General features: G+C 39.7%; 1 protein-coding gene across 3 annotated transcripts in view; it reads left to right on the top strand.

The window, feature by feature from the left end:
* The window catches only part of gna13a (guanine nucleotide binding protein (G protein), alpha 13a), a 62,872-nt gene that overhangs the window by 20,387 nt on the left and 22,447 nt on the right, over positions 1–20,038 (top strand). The gene's annotated exons all lie outside the window — the stretch shown is intronic.

Raw genomic sequence — 20,038 nt, 5'->3', positions numbered from 1 at the left:
GAGGACGAGGTCAAGTAGGTTTTTCTCTCGCGTTGGTTCGCTTAGCACCTGCCGCAGGCCCAGTCTGGCAGCTATGTCCTTCAGGACTCGGCCAGCTCGGTCAGTCGTGGTGCTACCGAGCCACTCTTGGTGATGGACGTTGAAGTCCATTCCCAGAGTACATTCTGTGCCCTTACTTCCCTCAGTGCTTCCTCCAAGTGGTGCTCAACATGGAGGAGGACTGATTCATCAGCTGAGGGAGGATGGTAGGTGGTAATCACCAGGAGCTTTCCTGGCCTATGTTTGACCTGATACCATGAGATTTTATGGAGTCCGGAGTCAATGTTGAGGACTCCCAGGGCCACTCCCTCATGACTGTATATCATTGTACTGCCACCTCTGGTGGGTCTGTCCTGCCGGTGGGACAGGACATACCCAGGGATGGTAATTCATATCTTCTTAACTGATTATTTATTGGGAGTGAATACTTTGCATGTGTAGTTAAGTACATATGCAGATCTCTTCCCATTTGTTAAATATATTGTGTCCACAACCTTGATGTTCCTAAGTTCATTTTTTAAACCCTCTTAGGCACTGCACATGTTATACTCCACGCACTGTTAAACTCGAGGTGTGAGATCACCTTCTCCATGCAGTTGCATGGAGGCATTTTGGGACCCAGTTCTCATTATGCTCACTTGCATCGCTGCAAAGCAGATTGTGAATGTGGCCATTTCTCTGCACTGTTAAACTGATGCGGTTTAACACAGTTAAACAGTGCAGTTATATGGCTACATAATAACTGATGACCGGATGCCCCAGCTTTCTTTGTGATCATTGTGGTTCAGTCATAAATTACCTGTTAATGTGGTTTAAGTGTGGTACATTTAACAATCCGTTGTAGTAACATATTTTTAATTTTTAGACTATTAGATTGTTTAGGCTCTGGTGTGTGGAACATTTTCTGATACGTCACTCCCCATGAAGGAATGTACCCACACGTGAGTTGGAAGGTATGTTTCACAGCTATAAGCAGGTTTATCTTACACAAGCAACCAATGGGCAGGAAATGTATATAAAGCAGACAGAAAACGTGACACTGCAAGAATTTACAGCAAGACAACTGTTTCGAAAGGTGTGTGCAAAAAGCAACAACTTGCAAGAAAGCATGAGGACAATGTTAATGTAGAAAATCGATCTCAGGTTCTAGACAGACGCATGAGATTAAGAAGAGTGATCAAAAGTTGGTCAAAGAAGTGAGCTTGAAGGAAGCGAAGGAGGTCGAGAGCCAGAGGGAGTTAGGGAGGAATTCCAGAGTGGGACTCAGGCAGCTGAAGGCACAGCCTTTAATGGGTGGGGAGGTGGAGGGGTGCAGGAGGACTCGAGGTTCCAAAGTTGGGTTGGGCAAGGCAATGGTGATCGGCAAGGATGGAAGTGATGGGCCAACAGAACTTGATATGGGATAGGATGCAAACAGCACAGTGTTAGGTGAGCTGGAGTTTTTGGAGGGTAGAGGATGGCAGACAGGCTAGTAACATTAGAGTAGGGTCTGAAGGTGAATGAACATTTATGAAGATGTTAGTGGCGGGATGGGCTGAGGTAGGGACGGAGGTGGACCGTGTTAGTGGTTGGAGGTAGGTGGGCTTTGTGATGGGCATGATATGTGGTTTGAAACAACTCCAAGTTGAACAGGACCACGAAAATTGCAAACAATCTGGTTCAGCCTGTGACAGTGGCCATGGAGGAGAATGCAGAGTTTGCGACAGTGGTTGAAGACGATAGGTTCAGTCTTTGTAATTCCGAGTTGGAGGAAGTTAAAGGAATCTTGCATTTGTATAGCTCCTTTCATGTTTTATTGTCCCAAAGTGCTTCTTAGCTAATGAATTACTTCTTAATTCTAGACACTGTTGTGTAGACACATGCTGCAGCCAATTTGTGCACAGCAAGGTCTCACAAATGGCATTGAGATAAATGACCAGTTATACCTATTTTAATGGTGCCGTTTGAAGGATGAATGTTGGCCACGACACTGGGAGAATGCCCCTCCTCTTCGAATAGTGACATGGGGTCTCTTATGACAGTGTTAAAATGCAATTTAGTTTATGATGGTTTTCAGGCTGTGGAAGAGATGAAGCGAGACATGCAACCATTTTACTGCATCTGCACACTACCTGCCTTGATTGGAGGGCTACTAGAAGTGTTTTCCATGTCTTTAACATTTGCCCAAACTCTTGACATTTGGTTCCAGATATTGGTGAAGGTTCGGAACTTACTTCATTTATAGTTAGTGGGAGTACTGCACTCTTGCTGTGGATGACATGCTATCAATATAAAACTGACTGCTGTAGCCTTGCCCTATTGGCAAGGAAGCATGAGGACTGCATTTGTATTTTTGTACTCGAATTAAAGTATAGTTCTTCAAAGACTGCAGAGAATTGGAAATGGTTTATTGGGTTTATCTCCAGTGATTATTTGGAGGGAGAATAAAATTGTAGATCAGTCCAGCTACAATATGAATTTACCGTTGTATTTTTTTTACAAGACAAGGGCGTAATTATTTAAGGTAGCAGTCTTCATAATCCACCTGTAGAGGCTTGTTTCCATTGCCTATCTAATTGTTTTGGAAGAGGAGAGAAGACTTTTTGCTGTATTCATGAATGTTTCTTTAAAGCCGTTGAGCAATATCATGTGTTCATTTAGAACTATATGCCAGTTTTGAAAGATGCACATAAAATTAAATATTGAAGGGATATAATTGAAACCTTTCAATCTTTGATCTTCTGCATGTAAACAGTCTCATTATCATCTTTATGCTTGTCCTAGAAATTAATGATTTGTTGGAAAATTGCAGTAATTGGCCAATTAATGCAACAGTTATAAACTCTCATCTTTTGATCTCTGAGCTGCCAGATCTGTGAAACAAGGTATTTGAGAAAGGAATCATCAGCATATCTCCTGCTGATCTTGGCTGAATATCTGAACTCAGCACAAATCCAAAAAGCTCTTGGGATGGTTCTAAAGCCAGTATAATGTCTTGTTAGCAAAGACTGTATTGCATCTCGGTGGTTGCTGTGACAGTACTGATCTCAAGCTATACAGACCAGGAAGATCCAACTTCAGTGTCAGGTGTTTGCAGAATTAGCTGTTCTCAGCTGGCACAACAGAGGATGGGATGTTACATTTATCTCAGTATTCCTGAATTTGGAGGTTGGGGGAGAAGTGAAATTATCCTTATTGCTCTCCAGTGACTTTGCTGGAAATTATACTTATATGGGCACTGGATGAAGATGAAGATTGAAGCAGGCTCAGCTGTGAGACCTTACTCAATTACCTATAAACTTATTGTTTGAGCTTGCATGATGAATAACTGCTTATATATATATGTATAGTTTGGCTCCTGGAGAGTTAAAACAGTGACTATAAGGCAGAACTTTTCAAATGTCACAATAAACTGGTACAAAAATAGCATATTTTGTGGCCAGCTGTTTAGTTTGTGTGGGTTTTTTGGATAAGATTAATATCCCATGTGTCTAATTTTCCTTTTTAAAGGAGCTGTATATGTTCGAGAGAAGGAGGCTCTGTAAACATCCCCATCCTCAATGATGATGGAGTCCAGCACGTGAGTGCAAAAGACAAGGCTGAAGCGTTTACAACTGTCTTCAGCCAGAAGTGCCGAGTGGATGATCCATTTCTGCCTCCTCCCGATATCCCCACCATCACAGAAGCCAGTCTTCAGCCAATTCGATTCACTCTACGTAATATCAAGAAACGGCTGAGTGCACTGGATACAGCAAAGGCTAAGGGCCCTGACAACATCCTGGCTGTAGTGCTGAAAGGACTTGTGCTCCAGAACTAGCTGCGCCTCTAGCCAAGTTGTTTCAGTACAACTACAACACTGGCATCTACCTGACGATGTGGAAAATTGCCCAGGTATGTCCTGTCCACAAAAAGCAGGACAAATCCAATCCGGCCAATTACCGCCCCATCAGTCTAATCTTGATCATCAGCAAAGTGATGGAAGGTGTCGTCGACAGTGCTATCAAGCGGCACTCACTCACCAATAACCTGCTCACCGATGCTCAGTTTGGGTTCCACCAGGATCACTCGGCTCCAGACCTCATTACAGCCTTGGTCCAAACATGGACAAAAGAGCTGAATTCCAGAGGTGAAGTGAGAGTGACTGCCCTTGACATCAAGGCAGCATTTGACCGAGTGTGGCACCAAGGAGCCCGAGTAAAATTGAAGTCAATGGGAATTAGGGGTAAATCTCTCCAGTGGCTGGAGTCATACCTAGCACAAAGGAAGATGGTAGTGGTTGTTGGAGGCCAATCATCTCAGCCCCAGGGCATTGCTGCAGGAGTTCCTCAGGGCAGTGTCCTAGGCCTAACCATCTTCAGCTGCTTCATCAATGGCCTTCCCTCCATCATAAGGTCAGAAATGGGGATGTTCGCTGAGGATTGCACAGTGTTCAGTTCCATTTGCAATCCCTCAAATAATGAAGCAGTCCGAGCCCTCAAATAATGAAGCAGTCCGAGCCCGCATGCAGCAAGACCTGGACAACATCCAGGCTTGGGCTGATAAGTGGCAAGTAACATTTGCGTCAGACAAGTGCCAGGCAATGACCATCTCCAACAAGAGAGAGTCTAACCACCTCCCCTTGACATTCAACGGCATTACCATCGCCGAATCCCCCACCATCAACATCCTGGGGGTCACCATTGACCAGAAACGTAACTGGACCAGCCATATAAATACTGTGGCTACAAGCGCAGGTCAGAGGCTGGGTATTCTGTGGCGAGTAACTCACCTCCTGACTCTCCAAAGCCTTTCCACCATCTACAAGGCACAAGTCAGGAGTGTGATTGAATACTCTCCACTTGCTTGGGTGAGTGCAGCTCCAACAACACTCAAGAAGCTCGACACCATCCAGGACAAAGCAGCCCGCTTGATTGGTACCCCATCCACCACCCTAAACATTCACTCCCTTCACCACCGGCGCACAGTGGCTGCAGTGTGTACCATCCACAGGATGCACTGCAGCAACTCGCCAAGGCTTCTTCGACATCACCTCCCAAACCTGCGACCTCTACCACCTAGAAGGACAAGAGCAGCAGGCGCATGGGAACAACACCACCTGCACGTTCCCCTCCAAGTCACACACCATCCCGACTTGGAAATATATTGCTGTTCCTTCATCGTCGCTGGGTCAAAATCCTGGAACTCCCTAACAGCACTGTGGGAGAACCTTCACCACACGGACTGCAGCGGTTCAAGAAGGTGGCTCACCACCACCTTCTCAAGGGCAATTAGGGATGGGCAATAAATGCCGGCCTCGCCAACGACGACCACATCCCATGAATGAATTTTTTTTAAAAATTGAAATAGTTTTTTAAATAAACACTCATCTTTCCAGAGAGTACTTGAAAAGTTTGCTAGTTAATGGTCCAGTTACCCTGGAGACCACCCAAAGTGAGATGAGAGTGAGCCTATTGTGATTTACTGTCCTGTTAATGCTTTCTAAAATGTGGGAAAGGTCTAGGAAGGCTGCAGTGCACAGCAATAGTTGCTTGAGTGGTCCATATTGAAAATGGCCATGGCAGACTGATGAAAATGCTAACTTGTGATGTTTCTATCATCAGTAAGATATAAAATAAGTTGATGTATTCGAATCAAGTTTAATTTGTTTTGTCCTACTGCAGATGGTTGATGATGGCACGTCACATTCATCTTTTGTCGGAAAGGCTTTATATATGATATAAAATGTCGTAAATCCAGCTTTTCTTGCCAGTGGCATTTCTGTGAATTCTTGATGGAAGCTGTTATCTCTTAATTGAGTTTGTTCATCTTTCTGATTTGCAGATAGTTTCATTAAACTGATGGGTTAGAAGATAAGCTGAATGATTTGAAATTAATTTTAGAATAAATTATTGATTTTGTTGCATTGTGTGGATCAATAATCTTATACTTATCACATAGCAGCTTTCATCATCCAAACCACATACAGATGGCATCTGGTAAACTTGCTAATTGACTATTTAGGATTTTTTTTAAAAATTGCGATTCCCTGACGTTATTTGAAGAGGAGAAAGGAATTTCCTTGGTGTCCTTGCCAATATTGGCTCTCAGCTAGCCCTACCAAAAACATGAATTTGTCATTTGTTAATTTGCTGTCTTTGGCATCTTACTGTGCAAAAGATTGGCTGCCGGTTTGACTGCACTTCAGGAGCAATTTTCTGGTTGTGAAACCCTTTCGGGCATGATATGACTATATAAATTGCAAGTTCATTCTGTGCAATTCTAATCAGGAAATGCTGATTAGGTAACACCAAACTTGGGTGTTTAGATTATAGGAGAGAGCTAAAGAATTCCACAATTTTTGAGGCCTCGAAAGAATAAGTTAGACTGCGACAAATCTTTTGATTTAGCGTGGTGAAGGAAAAGAGAGCGTGTGTGACAGTGTATTTGGAGACTGGGAGGAACGAGAAGGAACTTCAGTAACAATTACTATAGTTGGAATGAAGAGAAAAGTTAGATGCTATAGGTAAGCAAAGGATCACCTATAAAATGAACAACTTTTTTGTATTCTGTCCAAAAGCATGCAAGTGTGTAAGCAGAACCTTCTCTGTTTAGGGACCAGTATTCAAATTTTGAACCGACTTGGGCTTTGTGAAGAGTTGAGTTGTGGGGGGTGGGGGGGAAGAAATGTTTCGCACTGAAGAGCAACTGAGCTTCTTGGCAACTTTAGTAATGGAGGAGATGCGGGACTTCCTTAACAGGTGCAATAGTGAGGCCAAGAATGTCGATATTTGATGGTCTGATGATGGAGCTAGCAAAAATAAGACACGTAGTTGTTGGACTTGCCAGAGATATGAATTTATTAATTGAAACATCTAAGCTTTTCATTGCCCATTTGAAGGGCATGAAATAGATCAAGATTTAATTATTTAACCACTGGATTACAAGAACAATTATGGCTGTGTGCACCAAGAGTGCATGAAATAAAGGAAGTTGATGAATTATACCTCATGGTTGAGTTGAGATGGTCATTGATTAGATAGCATAGTGATGTCTGGAAGTACAAAACTTTCTCCCCTTCTCAAAAAAACAAGTATAGTGTCCTCCCATGACGGTGGATATAAGCCAAAAAGACCAAGGTTGATTTGGGCAGGCTTAATAGAAGTATCAGTTTTGTGCAGTTGTTTTATTTTTGGAGGCTTGTTTACCTATTATGCAACTGTTATTAGAGCATAGTGTGATTGTGCATGTTCCCATGTTTTCAAGAGGGACTGTTCAACATTGTGATATGTTTGTCTAAATAGTTCTGGCTTCTTGAAATAAGCTGTAACGGTTTCACCAATTGCTGTTCCTATCAGTATTTTAATAAGTTGAGTAAAAAACCCTGAGTCATTTTCCTTCACTAAATCATTTAGATTGGAACAATTAATTCTGACCAAAATTTCAGTGCAGATTCAACTATGAGGGATACTTAAATCACTATAAAACTGAAAAAATATCATTGAACTGGACTATATTATAGTATCTGAGTCCAGTTCATGTCAAATGCTGTTCTATGTTCCAAGCCTCACACTGAACTCAGCAGTTAAAGATTTCTCTTTAACTATTTTCCCAATATTTTGTGCCCTCCCTGTCAACACCCTCACAGTGTCCGTCTCGAGAAATTCCATTGCTCCCCCTGTCAACTGTTGCTGAGGCAGCCATACAGATTTCTCGCCCTCAGGCATCTTTTTCTAAAAGCCAATCACTTGTCATTTAGGAGAGTTGTCAGTAGACACACTGGGGGTAATTTTAACTTTTGGTGATAGTGTAAAATGGGCAATATCAGTTCGGCTGCCAGTTATATCCCTCGCCCTATTTTCCTTTTATTGACATCAATGGAAAGGGAAATCGGTCAAGGTGTACAATAGCAGCCGATGCGATATTGGCTGTTTTACACAATAGACATCAGATGTGGTTCTTGGGCTTTAATCAAATTCATTAAGCTTATTAATAAGTAAAGCACGATTTTAACACTGCAGAACGTAACGTAATCCAAAATTTTGGTGATGCATAGCTTCCAATTTACTTATATAGCTTATATGAAGCAATTGGATAAGCAGCTCAGATGTGACTGACATTTTTTAAGGGATATAAAGCTCTTGACTTTTATTTGATTACTAGGGGGTGTCAAAAATCTGGCTGCATTTGGTTGGGGAAGAGAAAAAGGCGTTAATTTTTTTAAAATGAGAAAAACTTTCAACCAGAAATGTCCTTTGTAGCATTAACTGAGGACACATTATATTCCTGTTTGACTTTTGCATTCATTGAGACAATCTGAGATTCTAGTAGGAAACAGTATATAACTGTTCGGTGGCCAAACAGCGGGTGATTTCTCTTTGTGTGCGCTAGATGGACAAATCCAACTGATCAAAATGTATTTTCCCTTATGGATTCCCTGTCCGAGGTAACACAGGAGACCTGTTCTAGAGCCAGCTGCCAGGAGGCACTGGAACCTCAGCCTGTACTTTTCTCCCTTCCCTGTAGGAAAGTGTATGTCCATCTGTCACTTACTTCCTCCTTACAGCAGCAAGTTGGCCTGGAAACATGGTATGTCCTACTTCATGAGTAGTTTGTGTACTGGTGAACCAATGTGCCACCCTTCTGTTCCATGTTCCTGCTAATTATGTATTTTACTCACAATGAGGAGCAAACTTGTTCATTTTTTGTATTGTTTCTTGAAATCAGGAAAATACATGAATACAGATCTGCTAATTAGCGTGCATAGAGGTCCTTTGTCATGGTTTAATGAGTTTATTTTCCTGGAGTGTACATGGCACATTCCTCACAGAAGTGACTCCTGGAGTACTGCGAGAACATTTGATTTTAAAAAAAAAAGCACATGTAGCTTCCACAGTTTAGTTGACTCCCAAGAATTTCAAACACTATGCTTTTGGCTACTGGATTTTGCATTTTGCAGCTGTTAATTCACTTCAAAAGATCAATGTTTAAAAGTGCAAATGCATTTTTCAATTGTAATGTTTTGTTTTAAAGAATGATAGAGAATAATGTACGTTCAAACCGGATTATAGGATTATTTTTGAAGTATGGTTGAGCTCCATTTGAAAATAATGTCCTCATACTTGATGTAATAAAATGAAATCAATCATAGGTATTTTTTGGAAGACAGGGCAAACTGTTAGTTTGCGTAAAGGGAATGACAAAAAAGTCTTAGTGATGTGATTTAATATTGGTGAACCAAGTTTTTTGTTGATTCAACGATATAATGATTAACTCCACTTTACGTTTTAAGAAAGAACTTGCATTTATATAGTGCCTTTCACAACCTCAGGATGTCCCAAAGTGCTTCAAAGCCAAATAAGTAGTTTTGAAGTGTATACACTATAATAATATAAGGAAACATGGCTGCCCATTTGCGCACAGCAAAGTTCCACACACAGCAATGAGATTCGTTTATCTGTTTTGTGGTGTTAGTTGAGGGATAAATGTTGGCCAGGACACCGGGAGACCTCCCCTGCTGTTCTTTGAAATGTGGATGTGGGACCTTGGTTTAAGGCCTCACCTGAAAGATGATACCTCTCTCAGTGCAGCACTCCCTCCATACTGCACTGAAAGGTCAGTCTAGATTGTGTACTCCAGTCTCTGGAGTGGGGCTTCAAACCACAATCTTCTGACTCAGAGGAGAGTCTTTGAGACCAGGCTGACACACAAGGGATTTGCTATTGATCCCGTGTTCATGTTTTACAATTATCTAATAGTTTTGTGGTCATTTAGTAGCACAAATATATTCAAAGTTCATGTGGTGCTCCAAAAGGGGAGGGGGAAAAAGTGAAGGACCATTCCAAGAACAATTCAAAACTATTTGAGAATTTACCCCAGTGTGTCCCTGTTTAAGAAATCAAATGTAAGCTTTGATTTATGCAGTTATTAACTTCAGCACAATGCTGATTGCAGATAATCTTGTTATAAGATCACACTCCACATTGGGAGGGTTTTTTCAGACCAGACATGCATGGAAGTTTTCTCTCTCTGGTTTATAAGGGTGATAAGTGAACTTAGTTTTGGCAGTCTCAGCCCATTTCCTGGCTCAAGTACAAATGCATGTAATTTGGCTCAAACTGACGGCCTCATTCATGGGCCATAAGAATGGTTTATGTGGGATATCGAAAAACACTGGTTTATTTGGGAGAATGTGCTTCTAAAATCGAGCTCAAGGCATGTTGCATTGAGCAGAGGGAACTTTACATCAAGCCTGTTCCATGCTTGAGTGTAGAAATAGTACTTCGTGCTGTTTTCAAGTGCTGCCATCTTTTTATTGAGATTGCAACAAAACTTGCATTCATATAGTGCTTTTAATGTAAAAATGCCACAAAGCACTTCACATGGTGGGGGGGTAATTCAAAGGAATAAAGAAACAGTTGCTCAGTCAGTTGTGCAAGGGTTAGGAGAGATGACTGAAAGCTTGGTTGAAAAAATGTAATTTGAGAAGGTTTTAAAGGTAGAGAATAAAGTGGAGAGGTTTAAGCAGGGGGTTAGAGCAGGGCTGAGGCGCCTCTCGCTGTCCGCCTGCCGCTCTCGCTGTCCGCCTGCCGCTCTCGCTGTCCGCCTGCCGCTCTCGCTGTCCGCCTGCCGCTCTCGCTGTCCGCCTGCCGCTCTCGCTGTCCGCCTGCCGCTCTCGCTGTCCGCCTGCCGCTCTCGCTGTCCGCCTTGTAACATTGCCTAGTTAATACAGATTGTGAGGTTTTTTTTTTAGTTCACTTGGGGATTACACTTCCCTAGTTATAGGCTTGTGTATTTTGAGTTGCATGATTAAAATTAATGGCATAATTTCTTTGCTAAAGAAAAAGTTACTATAAATATTGGCAGCAAAAAATATTTGGTGTGACAGAAGCTTGACAACATTTGTGTGCAAAATTAATTTTGTGCGGAAGTGTAGATAAATTTAAATTTTCACCAAGTTTAAAGGAACAAAAATAGCAAAATTGGATAATGAAATTTTCTAAATTTACAGTGTATCCACAGTGAAAATATAATATTTAGTGCAGTGGATTTTCGCTGTCCCATAAAATTTTATTACTGCTTCATTCAGTACCAACCAGGTTAAAGAACTCAGTAGGCTTCAATAAAACAGAATTGGTGGTACATTCACAGTAACTGTAATGCCTGTGCAAAATGGTTTCTATTCTTTCCACCACTGCAGTTATAGTGTAAATGCAGCCTGAATCCAGATTTAGAGCCTGACCTGACACTGGAGTGAAGAGGGGCTTCGCTTCCCATTTTTACTTAAGTTTTTACTTAACTGATATACTGGAAATAAATCAAAGCAGCAGAGTATAGAATGTAACGTGCATAATCCTGTGCTTTCTGTTAAACAGACCAAGCCAAGACATTTCCAAATTAGACTTCTAGTTGGTACAAAAGACAACAAACTGAGCTGCAAATTTGAGTGCATTCACACTACAAGCTTAGCATCAGTGAAAAGCTTTCACTTGCCTTATAGGGTACTTAAGATTGCCAAAACTTGTGGCTTCTGGATTCTAAAGAAATGACATTTATCCTTGGTTTTTCAAATGGCTAGAATTTGTCACATTGATAAAGCGCAGCTCCAATATATTTATTTTGTTCAGTAGCTGATACAGGACCACTACGAACTAAATCAGCGATGGCTAGGATTCCTATGTCTCAGTCCTCACTTTTATTTCAGCCATATTGCATGATATTAGTTGATATTGGATAAAAGACTTGAGAAGAATTGACTTAAAACAAAACTTTTTTTTGGAAATGATCAGCTAAATTTTGGAACTACTTCATTCCAGGCTGCTATTATGAGCCTAACCAGAAATGTCTATCACTGAAAGATCACTGCGGCTGGGTAACTTAATATTTTCAACATTAAAGTCTACCCATTAGTTTTGTATGGTTAGTTTCCAGGCTCTCAAATCCATCAGTAATTAAAATGTTGCTGTGTTTAACATTTTTGTCCTAAGGAAACAAGTTGATCAAAATATATGTAATTTAAAGTTGCTTTTCACCTTTTCAGAGTGACTACACTGCAAATGGTTGCAAATTCAGTTGCTTTAAAATGAAACTTCTGTCAGGGACACAATGAGACTTGAGGTCAATATTTCAAATCCAGAACGGTGGATTGCATGGACTTGCTGTACTGTATATTCTCAGGACCAGAACACAGATTTGGCCTGTCAACTCTTGAGCTATGGCATTAGCATGGCCTATTTTGTTTCACGCATTACAATTTTTTGTCACTTGAGCCTGTTGTAAATGAAGTTTGTCCAGGTGAATATTCCTCCCTAGAGCAATAACACACAAAACTTATTGCTGTTTGAGGATCTTGTTATGTGAAAATGATTGTTGTTTGCCTGCATGAAACGTTGCACTTCAAAGTGATTTATTGTATGTGAAGTGCTTTGAGACATTGAGAAATGTGATGAGCTGCTATAGAAATGCAAATCTGCTTTAATTCCACCTGGAAACCGGGACCATAGTAGTGGCCCCTCATGTGTCTTCCACAAGTTTTCTTATCATTGGAGCAAAATGATTCACATAGTTGTACTAGACTTCAACAGCTTTCCTATGTTTTCTCCCTGGTAAATGTTTCTCGTCTGTTAGTTTGGTTGAGTAAAAAATGAGGACTGTTGCACTGCCATTTGAAGTGTCAAAACTGTTTTATCTGTGAAACTGTGTCAAACTAGTTTTGTGGAAGGCGGTGGTAGTTTCTTTGAAGTACAGTTATTAAGTTACTTAACTTAATAACATATCAACAAAATACCGCATTGTTCTCTGACTATAAATGCGGCAACCTTCAAGGAATCCCACACTTCACCTGACGAAGGAGAAAGCCTCCGAAAGCTTGTGATTTTCAAATAAAATTGTTGGACTATAACCTGGTGCTGTAAGATTCCTTACATTTGTCAACCCCAGTCCATCACCGGCATCTCCACATCATGGCAACTAATACCTGTCAGTGGTGTTAATTGACTTAAGTAAGACAAATGTGTATTGCAGCTTCTTTTGAACAAACTCCCGACCTAACAGCGCTGTGGGAGCACCTTCACCACACGGACTGCAGCGGTTCAAGAAGGCAGTTAGGGATAGGTAACAAATGCTGGCCTTGCTAACGGTGCCCACATCCCATGAACGAATATTTTTAAAAATTGCATTCGTATTGCAGTGTGGCACTTTGGGGATGAGTGTTTTAAAGGCTATCAGTGTGGCTCTGCTCTCATTTAATTCTGTGATGTTTTGCTGTAGGAAATCTTGCATTTGAGATTTACAAAACAGGTGCTTTTTTTCCCCCTTTCACTAATATTAGAAATCACCCTAAAGAGATTGGAAGTTTGGATATATAAGTTATTGAGTTAATGTGTATTACAGAAACATTTGAGTTCACAAATAATTGCTTCGATTGCCTTAGAAGAACTGATGAACATTTTGCAGAATTTGTATGTAGTGTACCCAAAATACTGATTTCTGTTGATAATTGCTTGTTTCTCGCTGTTTTGTTAGTGATCCTATCATTTCCTGCAAATGACGGTTGGAGCACATACAAACATTATGATACAAATTGGATGACTATACTGCATCTTGTACAGCAATTTTCTTCTTGGATTATAGTGGTTAGTTTATTAAGGGAAACTGGTATTACTTGGCAGTACTGTATTCCAATTGAGCACCCATCATAGGTTAGAATCAATACGCAGCAGAAACTGAAATGCAATCAGATTTTTGTGCAGTCATATTAAGTTTGACACTTAAGTAAAATGTGTAAAACTAGATGCAAGTTGGTAGGAATTTTAGCAGAAATCACAACAGTATAGCTATCATTCAAAGATGGATAAGATAATTATGAATGAGGAAGGCCTTTTTATTCATTCTGAAAGATCCTCAAGTTCCCTCACTGCAGCATCCATATATTTCTTAAATTGTTCCAGGGTTTTTGCCTCCATTACTCTGGAAGTCCATTGCATGTGGTGATCGCTGTGTTTTTAAAAAAAAACTTCCTGATCAATTTTAAATCTACGTTTTACTATTTTGAACTTGACACTTGACCATCTCACAATTTAAAGTAATATTTCAGACTTACATTTTCCATCTGTTAAGTTAATATCCTGAGGCTGTCTGCAAAATTAGAATGGAAATAAATCCTCACTATTCAGTTTTTCTTTAAGTTTTGACGGTTTAAAAAGAAACAACTATCTGTCTGAAACATCTGTACATATGTGAAATGTTCTAACTCTGAGCTGTTGATAGAATAAAGGGGAGTTAAGTTTGCACAGAGCTAACAGGTGTCTTAAGGCAGAACCTTTTCGACCTTCATAGGCCATATTTGTTTCCACATGTGTAAGCAGATTGAGTTTCAATAATGTTTGCAAATAGAAATATTTATTGGATTAGGCAATCATTCTTTTTCTGTTACCACACATTGAATATTCAAACTATTCACATTGAATTATTTGAACTATTCCCTGTTACATTGTGAGTAACCCCTCTTGAGGTGAAGAGTTTCAATCTTCAAATTCATTAAGTAGAGATTAGTGACAAAAACTCGGCCTGTATAAAACTATTCAGAGTAGCTTGTACAACTAATAGAAAGAACTTGTATTTATGTAGAGCCTTTCATAACCTTGGGAAGTCCCAGAGCAGTTCACAGGTAATGAAGTACTTTTGAAGTATAGTCACTGTTATAATGTAGGAAATGTGGAAGCCAATTTTGCACAGCAAGGTCCCACTAACAGCAAGGAAATAATGACCCGATCATCTGTTTTAGCTGTTGGTTGAGGGATAAATATTGGCCAGTACACTAGGAGTGCTCCCCTTCGAAGAGTGCCATGGGATCTTTTACGTCTGCCTGAGAGGGAAGACTGTGCCTTGGTTTAACGTCTCTCTGAAAGTACAGCACTCCCCTCAGTACTGCACAGAAGTGCCAGCCTAGATCATGCACTCAAGCCTCTGGAGTGGTTCTTGAACCCACAACCTTCTGACTCAGCTGATCGGGAATTCTTAGCTTTTTTTGTGATTATAAATAAAAAGTACTTACTGCTAGCGGCTATTGTAGAAATTTGTGATTAATGCTTCAGCTCTGTTTAGGTAGCCAATTACCATAAAAGCAAAAAAAACATAATATTGCTGCAGTTGTGGTTTTCAGGATAAAATTGACATGGTTATCTGTGATTTGTATTTCAGTAAGGAAGCGGGTAAATTTGTACCTACGTTTTCTTTGAGCTATAAATTCAAACTAGCTGTGACCTGCAGAATGAATTTGTATTTGAGGTTGAGAATTCTACAGCTGGTACCTGCAAGATGTGAGGACTGATACTTGTCAGCAAGAAGTTCCACTCTGCAGCTGAATAATTATAATGTTATTAAAGGGGAAATATCTATCTTTATTGGATGGAGTGGACTAACTATGCTTCTACAGTCTCAACTGTCAAAGCTACCATAAGACTATTAGGAAGCCTTTTTCAAATTTACTTTTTTAAAAAACTTAACCATAAGTGTCAGGAATATGTGCAGTTAATCATGCTTAAAATACTTTTTGGTTTGATAATGCTGTAGCCCAGATGCTGAATAGGATAATACTTATATTTCTTCTGTTTGTGCTTGATGTTCTAACTGAACAGCCATGAATAGAACTTTGATTTGTATACACTGTTGAAACTAAATAAATTTCATGGGTTTTTACATCCTCTAAATAGAATTACTTGTGCACTAAGGTTTATCACAGAGGCGCTGCTGATGGCTAAGTTACTTGCTGAGCAGTACAGACCAGGAATGTTCCAGGTACAATCCCTGGTCTGTGCTGGGCTGGAAGTAACAGTGTTGTAGTTGGCTTCCGGATTTACAAGGGCAAAAATTGACCAGGGTTTCTGTTTTTGATGTGCAGCGATTCCTATTGGAACGGTGTTTGTGTGTGGACATTGTTTATAAATACAAGTTATTGTTGTAGGGAAGGGTCATCCTTGCCTGTGACCTTCCAAACTCCTGACCAGAGGTTGAATAACTTGCAAATGCAGTCTGACAAGCTCACATTTGGGCAGAGTACTGGAGTATACAAATCACGGTTTGTATAACTAACCTAACAAGTTGGCAAAACTGTTGGGAGGAGAGGAAAATGGCATAGAATGTATTTGTTGAACATTTGTAAATGGTAATTTGATTTTAAAAAAAAACATTTTATTGAAAATATTTCCATGAATAGAATAGAATACAAATGTAGAAGCAGAGTTAATTGCATCACTATGTTTGGTGCTACTAAAAATACTAATAGGCAATAATAGGCAAATGAGGATTCTTGAGAATACATTTGTCCTAACAAATTTGACTTCAAATTAGAGAATCAACAAACTTTTAAGTGTAAAGTTATCATTTGCTTAAATGTTGGAGCCTGCAAGTTCCAAATCCATATTACTATTGAACACTGGAAGAAGAATACTTGATCTTCGCCACATTTCCAACCACTGTCGAAGTACCTCCATTCGAGGTAATCTGCTTATGGATGGCTGCATCTTGGGCAAGGTTTAATACTGGTTTGTGTGTATTATAGGTGGTTGTTCAAAGGATCCAGAATTATTTTTCTACCTTTCCAACAAATTCTAAAATGAGATTTATTCTCCACCCTACTCTAGTATTCTATAAATTTACCAGTCAGCCCTTATTTCTTCTGTGTTTCCAGATGGCTTGGTGGGTAAATGCTTCCACTGTGTGGTACTGACCCATATGACCAGAAGGCCACTGGTTCAGACCCTGGTCTCTGTTGAGTTAGTTGGTCTCTGTTGAGTTAGTTGGTCTCTGTTGAGTTAGTTGGTCTCTGTTGAGTTAGTTGGTCTCTGTTGAGTTAGTTGGTCTCTGTTGAGTTAGTTGGTCTCTGTTGAGTTAGTTGGTCTCTGTTGAGTTAGTTCGTCTCTGTTGAGTTAGTTGGTCTCTGCTGCAACTTGCCTTCAACCTCATTGTCCTCCTGTCTCACTTCCTGATTAACGGGTTCTGGTGATTTTTGCCACTCTGGTCAAATATTGTTTTATGGCCGTGACTGAATCAAAAGGAAGCAAGTACACATGAATCAAAGGGCTTCCATGCCATAGATGCTGCACCTTCTGTGATCCAATTTGAGATCTAGGTCAGAGTACTATGTAGCACAGGGATGGCGCTTCTGAAATCAGATGGTTGACCAATTTCAATGCATCCTGGGTTATGATAAAAGGCCTTAAGGTAGAATGCTTGCATTGTGAAGCCTGCTATTGCAGGCTGAAGTAGTGTGCTGTACCATTCTCCAATGCAAAGCAGGAATATTCAAATAGTAATTTTTGAATGAGGTTTCACATTTAAAAGCAGCTGTTAGTTAAAAAGATCATGTACAACTAAGTGTAGCTTTGCTTCATGAATTTCCATATAGACCAGAAGGTCTTTTGTTCAGACCCTTGTCTGTATTGGGTAGAATTGGGTTTTAGCAAGATTATCTAGTTAATACTGCCTGATTATTTCTGCAGCTCTGCAAGGCACTTCTTGGCAATAATGTTGGAGAGTTTCAATTCAAAGCCAAGAAATTGTTGCAGTCCCCCTTAAAGAACTTGCATTTGTATAGCGCCTTTCAGGATCTCAGGGCATCCCAAAGTGCTTCACAGCCAATAAAGTACTATTGCTGTGTAGCTACTGTTGTAATATAGGAAGTGCAGCATCCTAATTTGCACACAGCAAGGTCCCACAAACAGTAATGTGATAAATGACCAGATAATCTGTTCTAGTGACGAGGGATAACTATTGGCCAGGATGCCAGGGAGAACTCCCCTGTTGTTCTTTGAAATAGTGCCGTGGGATTTTTTACATCCATCTGAGAGGACAGATGGGGCATTGGTTTAACTTCTCAAACAAAAGACTGCACCTCTGACAGTATAGCAATTCCTCAATACTGCACTGGAGTATCAGCCTGGATTTTGTGCTCAAGTTCCTGGAGTGGGACTTGAACCCACAACCTTCTGACTTGGAGGTTTGGGGATAAGTTTGCAAACTACGGAATCACTAGACTAACATTTCATAGATTTGCAAATTAAAACATTGTGGTTTCCTTATAGAAAATAAAGCAACAAATTTGTTTTTAGATAAGCTAACTGTTGAGTGTCTTTCTTTCTCTCCCCATATTCTCCACCTCCCTCAAATGTTCTGACTTCTATTTAATGGCGTCAAATGTTGCAATTGTGTATTACTCATATATATGTAAAGAATTTAGATCAAGTCTGACTTCAATTTTTATTTAAAATGTTAAGTGTTGTAATGTAACTCCAGTTCATTGTGTGTAGCAGGTCATTCTTTTAAAAGTATATTCAGTGGAAGTATCATTAATTAAAACCACAGTTTAGTGTGCTGAACAGGATGAGGCAAAGATGGATAGCTAATTGCACTCCATGATAAATGCATTGCTGTTGATAACTGGATAATGCCATTTGAAGTATAGTGCTTTTGGGCTATCCAGTGTTGGGGTAGAACAGTTAAATGTATCCAGAATGGTTTGGAACAAAAACACTTGTTTTTTGCACACCATTCATTATGGAGAGGCTGTTGAACTACCATGTTTATTGTGCAGTTTTCTTTCTATTTCTGTTGCGGTAGGGGTGGACAAATTCCATAACTAAAATAAGTGCAATTCTGAAAATGTCTTTAACTTGTATAACTCTGATTAGATGGACTTAACTGAGGGCCATACTTTTTAGAACTGAGTGATCTATGCTCCATTAAACTACATCATTCAAATGTTATTCTGCTTAATCATCTCTCTGTATACTGTCAACAGATTCTTGTACTCCAAATCCAAGATAGCCTACAGATTTATTCTGAAAGTACCAATTTTTTCATTTGCAGTACGTTTGAACAGAATTCTACTTTCATTTTGATATGCAGTAAGCTTTTGAACACTAACCCTGAATACCATTTTATCAGCAATCGCAATCTCAGCAGCATTTCCTGTTACAAACATAATAAAAAAAAATGAACCACTGGAGTAAATTTGAAGGAATTGTATTAACGAGTAGCAATAGCTCCAAATTACTATGAAAATCTATTGTGCAGTAATAAATCCTATTTTACTTAAATAAGGAGCAAAATACTGAAGATGCTGAAAAACTGAAATAAAAATAGAAAATGCTAGAAACACTCAGCAGGTTGGGCAGCATCTGTGGAGAGAGGAAGGTGGGGTTAACGTTTTAGGTCAGTGACCTTCGACCTAATACGTAACCCAACCTTCCTCAATAGGGAGCAGTTGCTCTATGATGTGCTTCAGCTTTTCAAATGAGTCTTTTTAATGATCACTGTGGCAAAAAGCCTTGTGTTGAATTTTCAACTTGTACTTTGTATTGCTGGATTAACACCCAAGATCATTAAAAGTAGAAAGCCATCAGCTCAGTTGACAAATTGTCTGGAAAGGATTCCACAAGGTGCAAGTTTTTTTTAAACACGGTCGGTGCAGTGGTCATCTGAAGTATTATTTGGATAATCAACCTGAGGCTATTACTGTGAATCTCAAATATCTTTGCCATTGTTGACCTTTGCCCACATTCAATACTAATGAATGGCCGTTTGATCTAATGCAATTGCATTGACTGTTTTTGTTTCAGGATAGTTTTTTGATAATTTTATGTTAGTTGTGAATATGGTCTCAAGTCAACGGATCAAAGTATAGGCCTGGGTTTAGTGGCTTTGATAGTTCTGTCAGTGACTTTTGAGAAGTTATCAAGGATATTAACAGGCAGTTCCATGGTCAAGAATCTCTTGCTATCGAATTATATTGGGAGCAGGGTGCATCTAGTGTTTGTGAGCTCTGCAGTTGTAATCAGAGCATTCGGTGTTCTTTAAAGTTTTGGGCCAGTTCAGCAAGAGGGCCTAAGCTAGAATGAGGCGAATCCAAATATAGCTCAGTTTAAATCCATGTTTAGAGATAAAGTAAATGACAAAATTTATTATTTTATGTATTGAATGGAGAAATACATATATTGTTAGTGTTTATTATTAATGCATTTGTTTTATGTGAATAAAACCACTT

Source organism: Heptranchias perlo, chromosome 23 (assembly GCF_035084215.1).
Source record: "Heptranchias perlo isolate sHepPer1 chromosome 23, sHepPer1.hap1, whole genome shotgun sequence".
Classification (NCBI taxonomy): Eukaryota; Metazoa; Chordata; class Chondrichthyes; order Hexanchiformes; family Hexanchidae; genus Heptranchias; species Heptranchias perlo.
Note: the sequence above shows the minus strand (reverse complement) of the source record. Positions and strands in the feature narration are given on the sequence as shown.